General features: G+C 38.9%; 1 protein-coding gene and 1 pseudogene across 5 annotated transcripts in view; one reads left to right on the top strand and one right to left on the bottom strand.

Annotated features, from left to right (window-relative positions):
- The window catches only part of ARHGEF9 (Cdc42 guanine nucleotide exchange factor 9), a 317960-nt gene that overhangs the window by 105331 nt on the left and 196408 nt on the right, over window positions 1–16221 (top strand). The window lies entirely within an intron of this gene.
- LOC142435007 (glutamine synthetase pseudogene) lies at window positions 8543–9666 on the bottom strand (annotated as a pseudogene).

Below are 16221 nucleotides of genomic sequence, written 5' to 3'. Positions count from 1 at the left end.
TGGGTCTCTGGTATTCCAATGACCAAAGAAGAATTATGGAAAAAGTAGGGAAGGTGTTTAAAGAAGGGGTGTGATGAGTAGGTACTATAACAATAAAAATATGTAGATGGTAATAAGTAGTATATGTTGAAATGGATGGAAGAGTATTGTGGATAGTGCGACAAATCTGTATTGAGGAAGAGTCAATCTTGAGGCAGAACTAATGCCTTCATGGAGAACTAGGAATGTAAGGACCAGGCCTCTTCACTGGCTCTTTCCTCCCTCTGTCCCCTCCCTTTTCTACTTTACCGCCTCTTCCTCTCCCTCCTTCTCTTTCTCTTCTTTGTCTCTCTCTGTTCTTTATTTTAATCCAATGTACAACTAAATTTTTCATTGCTGTTTGAAGCTCGTTAAATTCTCATTGTGTCTGCACTGGTAAGAAAGAAAAATTTGCTTGACTTCTAATAATGATGTGTGTGATAAGTGACAATTATTAAAAGTCTTTCACGCAAGGGGTAGAAGAAATATTTCTGTACCTGACTATACTTAACATGATGATTGGCTCTGTGCCAGTCAGGATACTAAGTGCTTTCTGGAATTTGTGCTGAGGGATCTAAAAGCATACTCAATTTTCCAGATGTTGGGATTGGGACTCCAAAAAAAAGAGTGGGTTCTTTTCGATTTTCTTTATCCACCTTTACAGCCACACTTTAGTGTTGCTTCACTGTAGTGACACAGAATAAGATTTTTGGATGACTTTTTTAGGTTGCCGTTGAAGTGCCATCTAGTTGGCTTCAACTCATAGTGGCCCTATGCACAAGAGAACTGAAGACTTCCCAGTCTTAGACTTTCATCACAATTGCAGTGCTGGGGCTGATTGGTGCAGCCACTGTATCAATCCATCTCATTGAATATCTTCTATTTTTTTGCTGACCCTTGACTGCACTGAGTATGATAGCCTTTTTTAGAGACTAGTCTTCCTGATAACAAATCCAAAGTACGTGAGAAAAGTCTCATCATCCTTACTTCTAAGTAGAATTCTAGCTGTACTTAATCCGAAATAGATGCTTATGTTCTTCTGACAGTCCACAGTACTTTCAATGTCCTTCTCCAACACCATGGTACAAATGCATCTATTCTTATTTGTCCTTTATTCATTGACAAACTTTCACATGCATATGAAGTGATTGAAAACATCACAGTTTGGGTCTGGTGCACATTAGTCCTCGAAGTAACATCCTAATTCTTCAACACTTTGAAGAGGTATTGTGCAACAGATTTTCTCAACTAAATACATTGTGCCACTTCTTGACTGTTGCTTCCATGAGTGTTGATTGTAGATCCAAGTAAAGTGAAATCCTTGACAAATTCAATCTTAGCCTAATTTTGATGATTCCTGTTTTCTTTCCATTGAATTGCAATCTGTACTGAAAACTGTAGTCTTTGATTTTCATCACCAAGTGCTTCAAGTCCATCTTCCAACAAGCAAGACTGTGTTAGCTACATATTAGATTGTTAATTCGCCATCTTCCAATCCTGATGCCTTCTTCTTTATATAGTCCAGCTTCTCTGATTGTTTTCTCAACATGAAGATTGAATAAGTATGTTGAGAGACTACAATAATGGTGTATACGTTTCTTCATTTTCAGTTGTTCCCTACAAATGACTTCTTCTTGGTCTATGTAAGGATTATACATGAGTACAATGAATTGTTCTGGAGTTTCTCAATGTTATCCATAATTTGTTAGTATCCACACAGTTAAATGTCTTTGGATAGTCAATTGAACACAAATAAGCATCTTTTTGCTGCTCTCTGCTATTTGCCAAGACTCAGCCAATGTCAGCAATTATACATCTTATTCAACAACCTCTTTTGAATACACTTGAATTCCAAGTTGATGTACTGCTGTAATAATTTTTTAATTATCTTCATCAAAGATTTACTTGCATGTGATATTAATGATATTGTTTGATAACTTCCTCATTCTGTTGGGTCACCTTTCTTTGGAATGGGCACAAATATGGATCTTTTCCAAATGTTTTTTTAGGTAATTGTCTTCCATATTTCTGGAAATAGACTAGTGTTTCCAGTGCAGGATCAAGTTACTAAAATATTTCAATTGCATTAATTCCTAGGGCCTTGATATTCGCTAATGCTTTTAGCTCAGTTTTGATCTCTTCTTTTAAGACTGTTGGTTCTTGATCATATACTAACTCTTGAAATGGTATAAGGGTGATCAGTTCTTTTTGGTACAGTGACTGTGTAATCCTTCCATTATCCTATGCTGCTACCTGCTCATTCATTAGTTTGCTCGTGGAATCCTTTAATATTTCAATTCAAGGCTTGGTTTTAGTTCTCCAGTTTTTTTCAGCTCTCTAGCTTAGTGTGCTCTTCCTTTTTGACTTTCAAAGACTAGGTCTTGGCACATTTCATTATACTTGGTCTTCTCCAGCTGCTGCTTGAAGTTTTCTCTTCACATCTTTCACCTTGTCATTTCTTTCATTCATTTTAGGTAGAGTAAAACCAAGAACAAAATTCAGCATCTCTTCTGACATCTACTTTGACATTTTCATACTTTATCTTTTTAATGGCCTTTTGCTCTCTTCATGTATGTTGTTCTTCATGTCACCCCACAGTTTGTCGGGTCTTCTGTCATTAGTGTTCAGTGCATTAAGCCTGTTCTTAAGTTGTTCTATAACTTCAGGTGGGATATTCTCAAGGTTGTAGTTTGGTTCCTGTGAACTTTTAAATTTTTTCTTCAATTCCATCCTGAACTTTGTTATTGTTTTTGTTGGATGCCTTCGGGGTCAGTTTCAACTGATAACGACCCTATGTACAACAGAACAAAATGCCACCTGGTCCTGCACCATCCTCACAATTGTCCTTAGTTTTAAGGTCTTTGTTGCTGGGACTACGTAAATCCATTTGATTCCTGTGTATTCCATAAGGTATCTCTTTGTGGGGGGGGGGTAATTGCAGTGAAGAAGTCCTTCATTGGATAAAATTCTATTATGCTATCTCCAAGTTTATTTCTATCACCAAGGTCATAATTTTCAACTACTGATCCTTCCTCTTAATTTCTAACATTCACATGCCAATCACCAATAATTATCTATGCATTTTGATATTATGTTTGATCAATTTCAGAATGAAGAAGTTAGAATTCTGTAGTTTTTCATCACTTACTTTTGTGGTTGATGCATAAAATGGAGGAATAGTTGATTTAACTGGATTTCCTTGTAGGCATATAGATATCTTCCTATCAGACAGCATTAGGTTATTTCAAGACAGATCTTGAAATGTTCTATGTGATGATGAATATGATTGCAGCATAGTAAATCATGTGATTTTCTGACTAAAATTGGCCAATATCAGTCTGATTCCACTCAGTAATGACTAGAATATCAATCTTTATAGATTTTGTTTCATTTTAGATTAATATTAATTTTCCTTGATTCACATGTAATACATTAAATGTTCTAATTATTAATGATTGTTTGTGGCTGTGATTCCTCATTTTGAATCATGCTCTCATCAGTAGGTAAAGATCCCCAAAGCTTTATTCCATTCATATCCTTAAGGTTGACTCTACTGTGAAGAAACCACTCCTCCCCAGTTGTAATTTGATTGCTCTCCAACCTGAGGGACTCACTGTTTTTTACCCTTCAAATTCCTTTATTCTTTTTTAAATTAAATCACTTTATTGGGGGCTCATACAACGCATCACATTCCACACTTATATCCTTTGTGTCAAGCACCCCTGTACATTTGTTTCCTTCATCATTCTCAAAACATTTGCTTTCTACTTGAGCCCCTGGTATCTGCTCCTCATTTTTCTCCTCCTTCCGCACTCTTCCCTCCCCCATGAATCCTTAATAATTTATAAATTATTATTTCATCATATCTCTCACAATACAACGTCCTTCTTCATCCACTTCGCTGTCCATCCCCCAGGGAAGAGGATAAATGTAGATCCTTGTAATCTGTTCCCCAAGGGACTCATTTTATGGCACAATATCTGTCAGCATTCTGCTGCTAGTTATAAGGGTTTTGGTTCCCTCAGATAGCCTTTTTCTTCTTTCCAGTCTGTCCTTAGTCTGAAATTTCTGATGAAATCTATTCACCATGGAGGACCTTACTGGTATTTGAAATACTACTGGTAAAGCTCCTGCAGAACAACAACACACAGCCACTACCACCTAACAGAAAAGGTGCGGGAATTTTGTTATAGAGGAGTTTTATTTTCCTTCCAATCCCACTACTTCACTTGGGTTTTCCGCTTTTGCCTTAGTTCAAAGATTTTTGGCTAATGTATGCATGCAAACAGAGGATTATCAGGAAAATTTGCTCATGATTAGAGTTATATGAAAAAAAGTAAGGCTGCCTTGACAGATTGTAACAGTCTCATCATCGGTGGTATTCAAGCAGTAAAGCTGGGCAGTTGCTGTCAGAGGATGTTGTTAAGGGAATTTTTGTGTTGATTCAGGAGCAGGTGGTGTGGACTGGCTGATTTTTTTTATCCTTTATAACGTTATGATGCTTCCTTCAGCTTTGAGATTTTGTTATTTTATGTGACTGGCTGACTTTTCACTCCATCCTGACTTGCTAGATTTGGCATTTGAAAATATTGAGGTATGATATAAACTATATTGCTTACCTATTGCTTTCTCTGCTTCCATCAAGATTCACAGCCTTGGGATTTGAATAACTTTGCTATAATGCAGCGTACATTGGAAAGTAGATTATTACAGATGCAGTTAGGTTAAAACGTAGCACCTTATCATTTGTTCTCCCTTTTGATCCATTTTAAATATGTTCTACTTTTAAATTTTTTTCTGGGTTCTTTTCAGTTGAGGTTTTTCCTCTGTTTCTATTGTTAGTTTTTCTTTGTTTTTATATATTCTCTGCATATTAAGTCTAGGATAGGTAAATTCATTGAGATAGGATTAATAATTTGGGGGGTGTATGGCAGGGGATGTTTGGAGGAAATAGGGAACTACTGAGTACAAGAAAGAAGAAAATGTTCTGAAATTGATTTTGGTGATTATTCTACAACTCATCTTAATATGATTGAGCTATTGAATTATATGACAAGTTAATTATAGGTCAATAACACTTTTAAAAAAGATTTACACTCGCAGAAACCAACAGTTCTGCTCTTCCCTGTAGGGCTACTGTGAGTCAGCATTGACTCAATAGCAGTTAGTTGGGAGTTTAGAGTTTTTGTACCATCTTCTCTGAAATATCGTGTAGCTGGAACCAGGGATAGCTGACTTTCTATGATTGCTTGAACTTTACTGAACTATTCCTGAGTGCTAAAGCCTCATTCTGTGATTTGAAGGAGCTTCCAAAGGGATCCACCACTTGTCTGCTAGTTATTCGTACTGTGGCGGCCTGTGTGTTGCAGTGATACTGGAAGTTTTGTCACTGGCATTCCAAATGCCAGCAGGGCCACCCAAAGTGAACAGGTTTTAGCGGAGCTTCCAGACTTTAGAACAGACCATGAAGAAGGAAACGGCTGCCCCCTTCAGAGGACGTACACACTGAAAGCCTTATTCATAACTTCCAAACATTGTCATATACTGAAGGCCTAATGATTAGAAGCAGAACATTGTCCAAAATAGTACTGGAGGATGAGTCTCTCTGGTCAGAATTACTTTCACAGAGTGGAGTCAAACATCGTACACGAGTGGGGCAAAGTGTGGGAATGGAGCCTTCAGAATCTTCATTTGCTGATGGGACACAACCCAAGGTAAGGAAAAGCATCCGCAAAATTGTGCTAATGATCAGAACTTGGAATGTACAAAGTATGAATCTAGGAAAATTGGAAGTGCACAAAAAGGAAATGCATCAATATTGATATCCTAGGTGATAGTGAGCTGAAATGGACTGGTGTTGGCCATTTTTAATCAGAAAATCATGTGGTTTACTCTGCCAGGAATGACAACAGTCAAGAGGAATAGCATTTCATTCATCCTTGAAAAGGACATTTTAAACTCCATCTTGAAGTCCTCTAAGTGACTTGTCAACTAAGTTCACATGGAAGAAGCATACCAGCCTGTGTGATCCAAAGATGATAAATAACAAAATCCAAATCCGAAGGACGTAATGGTATCAGAGCTTAAATTTTGAACACCGAATTTGCAGAAGGCAATGGATGGCAGTGGGAGCCCTAAATCCATTTGCAGGGTCCTTACATGGATTACATCTTTGGAAATCCCCTCTGACCATAGGCAAGGATGTGAATGTTATTGATGGCAGACAAGAGTGCTGTAAAATTGATTATGGCAAATGAAATTAAGTTAAAATGCATTACTTGTTTATAGCAAACGCCTTTTTCCAACAATACGAACAATGAAGACACACATGGACTTCTCAAAATGGAATACACAGAAATCAAGTTGACTTCAACTGTTGCAAAAGACAAGGAAGAAGCTCAATATCAGCAGCTAAACCTAGGCCTGGGGCTGAATGAGGAACAAACCATAAACTGCTCGTATGTCAGTTCAAGTTAAACATGAAACAAGTTCACAAAAGCCAAAACACAACCTTGAGTCTGTCTATCCTACCTGAATTTTGAGAACATCTCAGGAACAAATTTGAGGCTTTGAACACTAATGACAGAAGTCCCAATGAGCTGTAAGAAGATGTCAAGGATATGATTCACGAAGAAAGCAAAAGGTCTTTTAAAAGCCAGGAAAGAAAGAAAAGATCAAAGTGGATGCCAGACGAGACCCTGAAATTTGCTTTTAATCTTACAGTAGCTAAGACAAATGTAACAAATGATGAAATCAAAGAACTAAAAAGAAAAGTTAAAAGAACAGCTCAAGAGAACAAAATAAAATATTATTAAAAATGTAGAAAGACCTAAAGTTAGAAAACTAAAAAGGAAGACGGCTGTTAGCATATCTCAAACTGAAAGAACTTCAGAAAATATTCAGCCCTCAAGTTGCAATATTGTAATATTCTATAGACAAAATATAGAATGATGCAGGGAGCATCAAAAGACTATGGAAAGCATACAGAGTCACTGTACCAAAAAGAACTTGTCAGCATTCCACCACTTCATGAGATAACTTACTTATGAGCAAGAGTCAATGGTGCTTAAAGAAGTTCAAACCACTGAAAGTGTTAGCCAAAAACAAGGCTCCAGGTATTGATTAAGTACCAATTGAAATGTTCCAACAAACTGATGAAACATTGGGAACACTCTCTTGTCTGTGCCAGGAAATTTGGAAGACACCTACACACCAACTGATATGAAGAGATCCATATTTATACCCATTCCAAAGAGGTAACCCAACAGAATGTTCAAATTAAAACACAATGTAATTGATATCACCATCACATCTCTGTCAGTTTGTCTTACTCTGGTGGCTTGTGTGTTGCTGTGATGCTAGAAGCTATATCACAGGTATTTAAAATGTGAGCAGTCACCCAAAGTGAACAGGAGTCAGCGGAGTTTCCAGACTAAGAACATACAAAAAAAGAAGACTCAGCTCCCAACTTCAGAGGAAAAAAAACACTGAAAATCTTATGCATAGCTTCAAAGAACTTTAAAATACTGAAAGAACATTGTCAGAAATTCTGCTTGTAGATGGGCCTCTCAAGTCCAAGGGCACTAAAAATATGACTGAAGAGTAGTTGATTTCTTGGAGGGTAGTGGATTTGTTCTAATCTTCTTCAACTTTATCCTGAACTTACATATAAGCAATTGATGGTCTTCTCCTTCCACCATCTTCACTGACTAAGTACAAAATGACCAGCTCAAGAAGTGGTTTAGAAAAGAGCAGCCCACTGAAGACAGTCCTTCTATGAGATTGCTTACTACTCTTCTTTCCTCTTCATGTCCATCTTTTTCATTCCAACCACCAATAACTATCAATGCATCTTGATTGCATGTTTGATCAATTTTATATTGAAGTTGTTGGTAGAATTCTTCAATTTCTTCTTTACTAGCTTTTGTGGTTGGTGCATAAATTTGAATAATAGGTGTACTGACTGGATTTCCTTAAAGGATGAATAGATATAATACTATAACAAATAGCATTGTGCTCCATGATGGATTTAGCAAGATCCTTTCTGACAATGAATGCCATGCCATTTCTCTTGATTGTGTTACTCTTGGTATAGTGAATCATATGATTTTTTTCATTCAAAATGGCCAATACCAGTTAATTTCAGCTAACTGATGCCTAGGATATTGATCTTCATGGGTTCCATTTAATTTTTTACCACTTCCAGTTTTCCTAAATTCATATTCCATACATTCTAAGTTCCAATCATTACAATATTTTGAACATACTTTGGACATTAGGACTTATTTGTCCTTTAACACCCAGCAATATTAACTAAATGCACATATGTGCATACAATCTGAACTTGTCTAACTCTCGGCATAGATCCCTTCTCTCTTTTTTTTTGGGGGGGGGCACAAGGAATAAAAAAGACCTTGATATTCTGTCTTCTGAGTTACAGCTAGTAGGAACGAGTGGGAGAGGGGGAAACATGGGTGTGGGGTGAAGAGCTGGGAGGGGCCTGCCGGCTGGAGGTCTAGTCCGCTTAGTTTTTATATTGGAAGGGCTCCTCGCCGGTCTCATTGAGAAGACACGTGCGGATGAGGGCTTCTGTCACCACGAAGGGGTCACAGTTGGCAGAAGGGCCGCGGCCTTCAAAGTAACCCTTCTTCTCCTGGCCGGTCATCCGGGGAATGCGGATGCTGGCGCCTCGGTTGGCCACGCCGGCGGAAAAGTCGTTGATGTTGGAGGTTTCGTGGAATCCCGTGAGGTGCTGGGCGTTGTCCAGGCCCCCTTTGGGGTCGTAGGCGCGGATGTGGTATTGGTGCCGCTTGCATAGCCTCTCGATGGACTCCTCAATGTACTTCAGACCATTCTCTTCCCGCATGGCCTTGGTGCTGAAGTTGGTATGACAGCCTGCACCGTTCCAGTTCCCAGGGATGGGCTTAGGATCGAAGATTGCTATCACTCCAAAGTCTTCACACACACGGTGCAGGATGAAGCGGGCCACCCAGAGATGATTCCCCCATGTCGATTCCCTCGCAGGGTCCTATCTGGAACTCCCACTGGGCAGGCATGACCTCGGCATTCGTCCCTCCAATCTTGATGCCAGCATACAAGCAGGCCCGGTAGTGAGCCTCCACAATGTCCCTGCCGTCAGCTTTGTCTGCCCCCACACCGCAATAATACGGACCTTGGGGTCCAGGGAAAGCCATTGGAAGGCCAACCAAAGGGGTGCCCATCTGTCCCCATGAGGGTGTACTCTTGCTCCATTCCAAACCAGGGGTGTTGGCTGGTCACCATGTCCATAATCCGCTTACCGGTGTGCCGTAAATTGGTCCCTGCAGGCTTTCGGTTGTACTTAAAGACTTCACAGAACACCAGCTTGTTGGGGTCCCTGCGGAATGGGTCCCGGAACATGGCAACAGGGATGAGATACATGTCACTGTTGGAGCCTTCGGACTGGAACGTGCTGGAGCCGTCAAAATTCCACTCGGGCAACTCTTCCACACACTTGGGCTCACAGTCCAGGGTTCGGGTTTTACAGCGGAGCCCTTCTCCAGTGCCATCGATCCAGATATACATGGCTTGGACTTTATCGCCCTGAGGCAGAGCCATGTACATCAGCTTGACGCCTTTATTCAAGTGGGAACTTGTCGAGGTGGCCATGGTGGAAGGTGTTCTGCGCTGGCGGCTGGCAGGAGGGAGGGCAGGTGGTGAGAGCGAGGTGAGGAGCGCTGAGGAGGCCAGGTGGGCGGCTTACGAGCTCGGCTCCACTCCCATGCTCAGCTCTGATCCCTTCTCTTTACATCTCTTTTCCCACCTCTACTCCAAACCCAATACCTAGTATTCTGCCTCCAAGACATCAAAATGAACAATTCCGTCTCCAAAATGCAACCATTCTTATGACTTATGACAAAAAAGTATTTAAATGGTTTTACTTTACATCTTCTCTTAACATGCTGTGCACTTCTAAACAGCTAGAACTACTTCTAGATGTTTCCAATAAGGACTTATATTTGTCCACTATACACACAGCAGTCTCGAATCAACTGCACATTTGTAACAAAGGCTAGAATCGGAAAATTTCCTCTAAATAAACGTCTCAGTAACAGATTTGACGTATTGAACACTAATGACAGAAAACCTGATGAGCTATGAAAGGACATCAAGACCATCTTTCATGAAGAAAGACAAAGATCTCTAAAAGACAGGGAAGAAAGAAAAGATCAATGTGAATGTCAGAAGAGACTCTGAAACTTGCTCTTAATCATAGAGTAGCTAAAGCTAATGGAAGAAAGGATGATGTCAAAGAACTAAATAGAAAATTTCAATGGGCAGCTTGAGAAGACAAAGCAAAATTATAACTTAATGTGGAAGGACCTAGAATTAGAAAACTGAAAGGGGAGAACATGCTCAGCATATCTGAAACTGAAGTAACTGAAGGGAAAACATCAAGCCTTGAACTGTAATTTCAAAAGATTCTGTAGGCAAAACATTGTATGATGCAGGAAGTGCCAAAAGAAGATATGCACAGAGGTACTGCACGAAGTTGATATCACATCATTTCCAAAGGTAGCATAGGAGCAAGAACCAATGGTGCTGAAAAAAGAAGTTCAAACTGCAATGAGTGTATTAGCCACAAACCAAGACTCCAGGAATGGAGGGAATATTCATTGAAATGTTTCAGAAAGCTGAAGAAGCAATGGAAATATTCACTTGTCTATGCCAGGAAATTTGGGAGACATCTACATGGCCAACTGACTATAAGAGATCCATATTCATGTACATTTCAAAGAAATGTAGCCCAACAGAATGTTCAAACTATAGAATGATATTGTTGATATCGTACACAAGTAAAATTTTGCTTCAGACCATCCTACAATTGTTGCAGCAGTTCATTGACAGGAACTTCCAGGCGTATTTGAATTGTGATGCTGGAGAAGACTATTGAAAATACTAACTACGGACAAAAAATAATATTGAAAGAACCATGGACTGCTTAAAGAACAAACCAAACTCTCTTGGTAGAAGTACAGTCAAAGTGTTCCTTAGAGGCAAGGATTCCCAAACTTTGTCATACAAACTTATGACATGTTATCAGGTGAGACTGATACCTGGAGAAAAACATCATGGTGGGTAACATAGAAGGGTAGCAAAAAAGAGAAAGGCCCTCAGTGATATGGATTGAAGCAGTGGCTGCAGCAATGAGCTTGAGCATAGGAACAATTGCTACGATGGCCCAGGATTTGCAATGACTCATTTTGTTTTACATGGTCATAATGGGTCAGCAGCGACGGGACTGGTCAGAAACAACAACAACAGCCAAAAGGATATCATGTGCCTGTTTTTTAAGACCAGTTCATTTGGCCAGAAGCATATAAGCATTGAAGAGTGTGCATCAGGAACTGAATAATCATTAATACAATATATGGAGCATAATATAACATTATGTTTATCTCACTAGAATATGCATAATCAAAAAACAAACAAAATCTTTTGTTGTAGAGTTCATTTGGATTGTTCACACTGACACATAAATGTACCAAAAGAGGTCTACAAAGATTGCTTACAAAATCTGTAACTGGTTCTCAACATATGTGGAAGGGAAATTTCACCCTACCTAGACTTTTTTGACTCTATTTATTTTATTGAGATATAATAAACTCGTTTTCATGTACATAATTCAGTATAATTTGGAAGAATGCTCATGGTTCAAAAAGTTAAGCACTCATGTGCTAACTGAAAGGTTGGCAGTTTGAATCCACCCAGCAGTATCTGGGGAGAATCACCTGGTGATCTATTTCCATAAAGATTATAATCAAGAAAACCCTATGGAGGCAGTTCTACTCGGTCACATGGGACTGCTATGATTTGCACATGTGTCAGTGGTATCTAACATTATATTTACAAGGAGGTGCAACCATCATCACTGCCTAATTATCAGGCAATTTTATCACCCCGGAAAGAAGCCATGTATACCTTAGCAGCCATTCGGTACTTTCCATAAGCTCTGGAAACCACTAATCTATTTTCTGTCTTTTGATTTTTGTTTATTCAGGACATTTTATATAAGTGGAATTGTATAATACAAGAGGCTTTTAAAAGTTTATTAAAAATCTCTTTAACTTTTCATTTTACTTTCTATGAACTTTTTGAAATTCCCTCAGATACATAATTTTGTGTCTTTGACTTTTTCACTTAACCTACTGGCTCGTGTTTTTAAATGTTTTGTTGTGAATTACAATCTCACAACAACAAGAACAAAAGCCCCCAAAACCCCAATGCTGACCCATAGCGAATGACCCTATAGGACAGGGTAGAACTGCCACAGTGAGTTTCTCAGACTGCAACACTATACTGGAGTAGAAAGCCCTGGTGGCTTTGAACTGCTGAATTTATGGTTGGTACCCAACACGTAACCACTTTACCTCCAGGGTCCCTAGGACCTCAAAGACATAAATCAAATACTCTACCCAATATTAGCATACTATCATTTTTCAAGCACATATGAAATGTGTCGTATAGTATGTTAGGCCAAAAAGCAAACCTCAATAAATTAAAAAATATGGAGTTATTACAGAGCATCTTCTTAGATGACAGCACTACAACATCAGAAATGAACAATAAGTTGACCATGTTTTAAAACAGGAAAAATACATGGTTTTTAGTATTTTCATGTGTTCATTTGATATATATAGTCATTAAATGATGAATCAAATGTTCTGCCTATTTTTATATGAGTTGTTTGTGTTTTTATTGTTGAATTCTACATATTCTGGATATTAGATCATCAAATATATAATGTGCTTCCATTCTTTTTAAAAAATCATTGTATTAAGGGCTCATACAACTCTTATAACAGTCCATACATACATCAATTGTGTAAATCACACTTGTTCATTCATTGCCCTCATCATTCTGAAAACATTTGCTCTCCACTTAAGCCCCTGGCATCAGCTCCTCATTTGTGCCCCATCCCTCCCCGCTCTCCCCTCACTCATGAACCATAGATAATTTATAAATTATTATTATTTTGTCATATCTTACACTGTCTCACGTCTCCCGTCACCCACTTTTCGGTTGTCCAACCCCCAGGGAGGAGGTTATGTGTAGATCCTTGTAATCATTCACCCTTTCCACCCCACACTCCCTCTACCCTCCCAGTATGGTCACTCTCACACCTGATCCTGAAGGGATCGTCCACCCTGGATTACCTGTTTCCAGTTCCTATCTGTACCCGTGTACATCCTCTGGTCTAGCCAGAGTTGTAAAGTAGAATTGGGATCATGATAGTGGTGGGAGGGAGCATTTAGGAACTAGAGGAAAGTTGTATGTTTCATCGTTACTACACTGCACCCTGACTGGCTCGGCTCCTCCCCAATTGCCTACAGATGGGCTTTGGTTCTTCACTCCGGACTACCCCCTCATTCACAATGATATGACTTTTTGTTCTGATAATGCCTGATACCTGATCCCTTAGACACTTCGTGACTTCACAGGCTGGTGTGCTTCTTCCATGTGGGCTTTGTTGCTTTTGAGCTATATGGCTGCTTGTTTACCTTAAAGCCTTTAAAACCCCAGATGCTATATCTTTTGATCGCTGGGCACCATCTGATTTATTCACCACATTTGTTATGCTCACATTTGTCTTTAGCGATTGTATCAGGGAGGTGAGCATACAATGATATGTTTTTTGTTCTTTGATGCTTGATAACTGATCCCTTTGGAACCTCGTGATCACACAGGCTGGTGTACTTCTTCCATGTGGGTTTTGTTGCTTAAGAGCTAGATAGGCGCTCGTTTACCTTCAAGCCTTTAAGACCCAAAATGCTATATCTTTTGATAGCTGGACACCATCAGCTTTCCTCACCACATTTGCTTATACACCTGCTTTGTCTTCAGCGATTGTGTGGGGAAGGTGAACATCATAAAATATCAGTTTAATGGAACAAAGTATTCTTGCATTGAGGGACTACTTGAGTGGAAGCCAAATGTCCATTTGCTACCTTAATACTAAACCTATACATATATGCACATAGACCTATTTCCACATCCTCATATATAAATATATTTACATATGTGCATGCCTTTATTTAGACCTCTATAAATGCCCATTGCCTCCAAGCTCTTTCCTCTGTTTCATTTTACTTTCCTCTTGTCCCACTATCATGATCAGCCTTCATTTAGGTTTCAGTAATTCCTCTCGGTTGCATTACCCTTGATCAAGTCCTACCAGGCCTCCTACACCCTCCTCACCACCAATTTCGATCACTTATTGCTCCCTTGTGCCTGGATTTGTTAACACCACTTCCTTTCCTCCTACCTCCCCCTCTCCCATGTCCCTCGGAACTTCAGCTCCCGTTGTTTTCTCCTCCAGATTGTTCATCCAGCCTATCTTATTTAGACAGACCTGTGGAGATAATAAAATGTGCAAAACAAAGCAACAAAAGACAACAAAACAATAACTACAACAACAAGCCAATGACCAAAAAAAAAAAAACACAAGAAAGAATAGCTTGTAGTTAGTTCAAGGACTGTTTGTTGGCCTTTAGTAGTGTTTTCCAGATGAGTCTGATGGGCACAAAGCTCTGGCTCCAAAGTCTATTTTTGGTATTCCCTGGGGACTTCATTGCTCTATTCACCTTGCAGTTCTATTCCACGCTCTTAGTGTGTTGCCTCAGTGTGGTAGGATCAGATTGGACGGAATTCCCAAACTGTGTCTCCAGTCTTGTCCTCTGTAGGGTTATGGGCCAGTGAGGGATGTCATGTCTCATCGTGGGGTCGGCCGTATTGTCTTCTCTGTGGATTGGCTGCTCTGAGTGGGAATATTGTCCTCCAGGCTTGGTGGGCCAGGATGGACTCCACTCTCTCTTCTTCCTCCTTCATTTGCTCCCGTGTGCTCTGATCCTGTGCTCCTCTCCCAGAGCTGCAGATTCAGTGCTGTCCTCCGAAATAAATTCTTCTGGGAGGAGGGGCAGCTGTCCACATGGTTGGGATTGGGGCCGGCACCTCATACTTCCATTCTATAGATTATGTTTTCAGTTTTATTGTAGTATTGTTAGTCACACAGAAATTTTAATTTTGATGAAGCCCAATTAAAATTTTTTTCATTAATCTTTGTACTTTGGGTGTCATATTTAAATCATTGCCTAATTCACAAATAAATCACAAATATTTACTTTTAAGTTTTCTTCTAAGAGATTTATAGTTTTAGTTCTTACATTTAGACCTTTGATCTATTTTGAATTACATTTTGAATATGATGGGAAGTAAAGGTTTAACTTTATTATTTTTATGTGAATATATAGTTTCCTAGCATCATTTATTGAAAACTATACTTTCCTTCTTAAATTGTCTTAGCTACTTTGTGAAAAATAAGTTGTATATAAATGGGGTATATTATCAACTCTCAGTGTAACTGCATTTATTTTTATATTGATTATTATTATGGTGGCATACTCTTGATTGCTGTTTCCTCATAACTTTGAAAATCACAAATTATTATTCCTTCAATGTTGCTTTTTGTCAAAATTGTTTTTTTTTTTTAATATTTTATTGGGAGCTCTTACATATATCATAACATTACATCAATCACATAAAACAGTATTGTACAATTGCTACCACAGTCGGTTTCAAAACATTTTCTTTCTTTTTTTACATAGATGGTATATAATATTTTAAAAATACCATTAAACAATGTATTGTTTAAGGTTAAGTATAGTATGAGGGGCTTTTATTAAAAGTCTAGAAAAAAAGAATTAAAATATAATGGCATCTGCCCACTTTCCCCCACTTCTTTTTTTTTCTATTCTAGACATCTTGAATTTCCATATTAATTTTGGGGATCAGCTTGTCAATTTCTGTGAAGGGACCATGTGGAACTTTGATAGGGGTGGTGCTGAGTCTGAGTGAATTTCAGGAGTAGTGTCAACCTGTGATAATCAGTTGATACACCCTCACTTCCAGAAAGCAAGGAGAACTTGAAGTACTTACTCAGGAAGATCAGAGACTACACCTTCCTTTATGAATTCTACCTCCACATAATGAAGACAAAAAATCTCAACAAGTAGAACAATAAGCAAAATAATGATAACTGGAAAAACTACCAGTGGTTGGTTATGCATTTAGCTGCTACCAGACACTCCGGGGAAGAAAGACAAGGTTTTCTACTCCCACAAGAGCAGTTCTTCCCTGGCCTCTAGGGTCACTATGAGTTGGAAT

The sequence above is a fragment of the Tenrec ecaudatus genome, chromosome X (genome assembly GCF_050624435.1).
Source record: "Tenrec ecaudatus isolate mTenEca1 chromosome X, mTenEca1.hap1, whole genome shotgun sequence".
Classification (NCBI taxonomy): Eukaryota; Metazoa; Chordata; class Mammalia; order Afrosoricida; family Tenrecidae; genus Tenrec; species Tenrec ecaudatus.
This window is presented reverse-complemented; position numbering and strand designations above follow the sequence as displayed.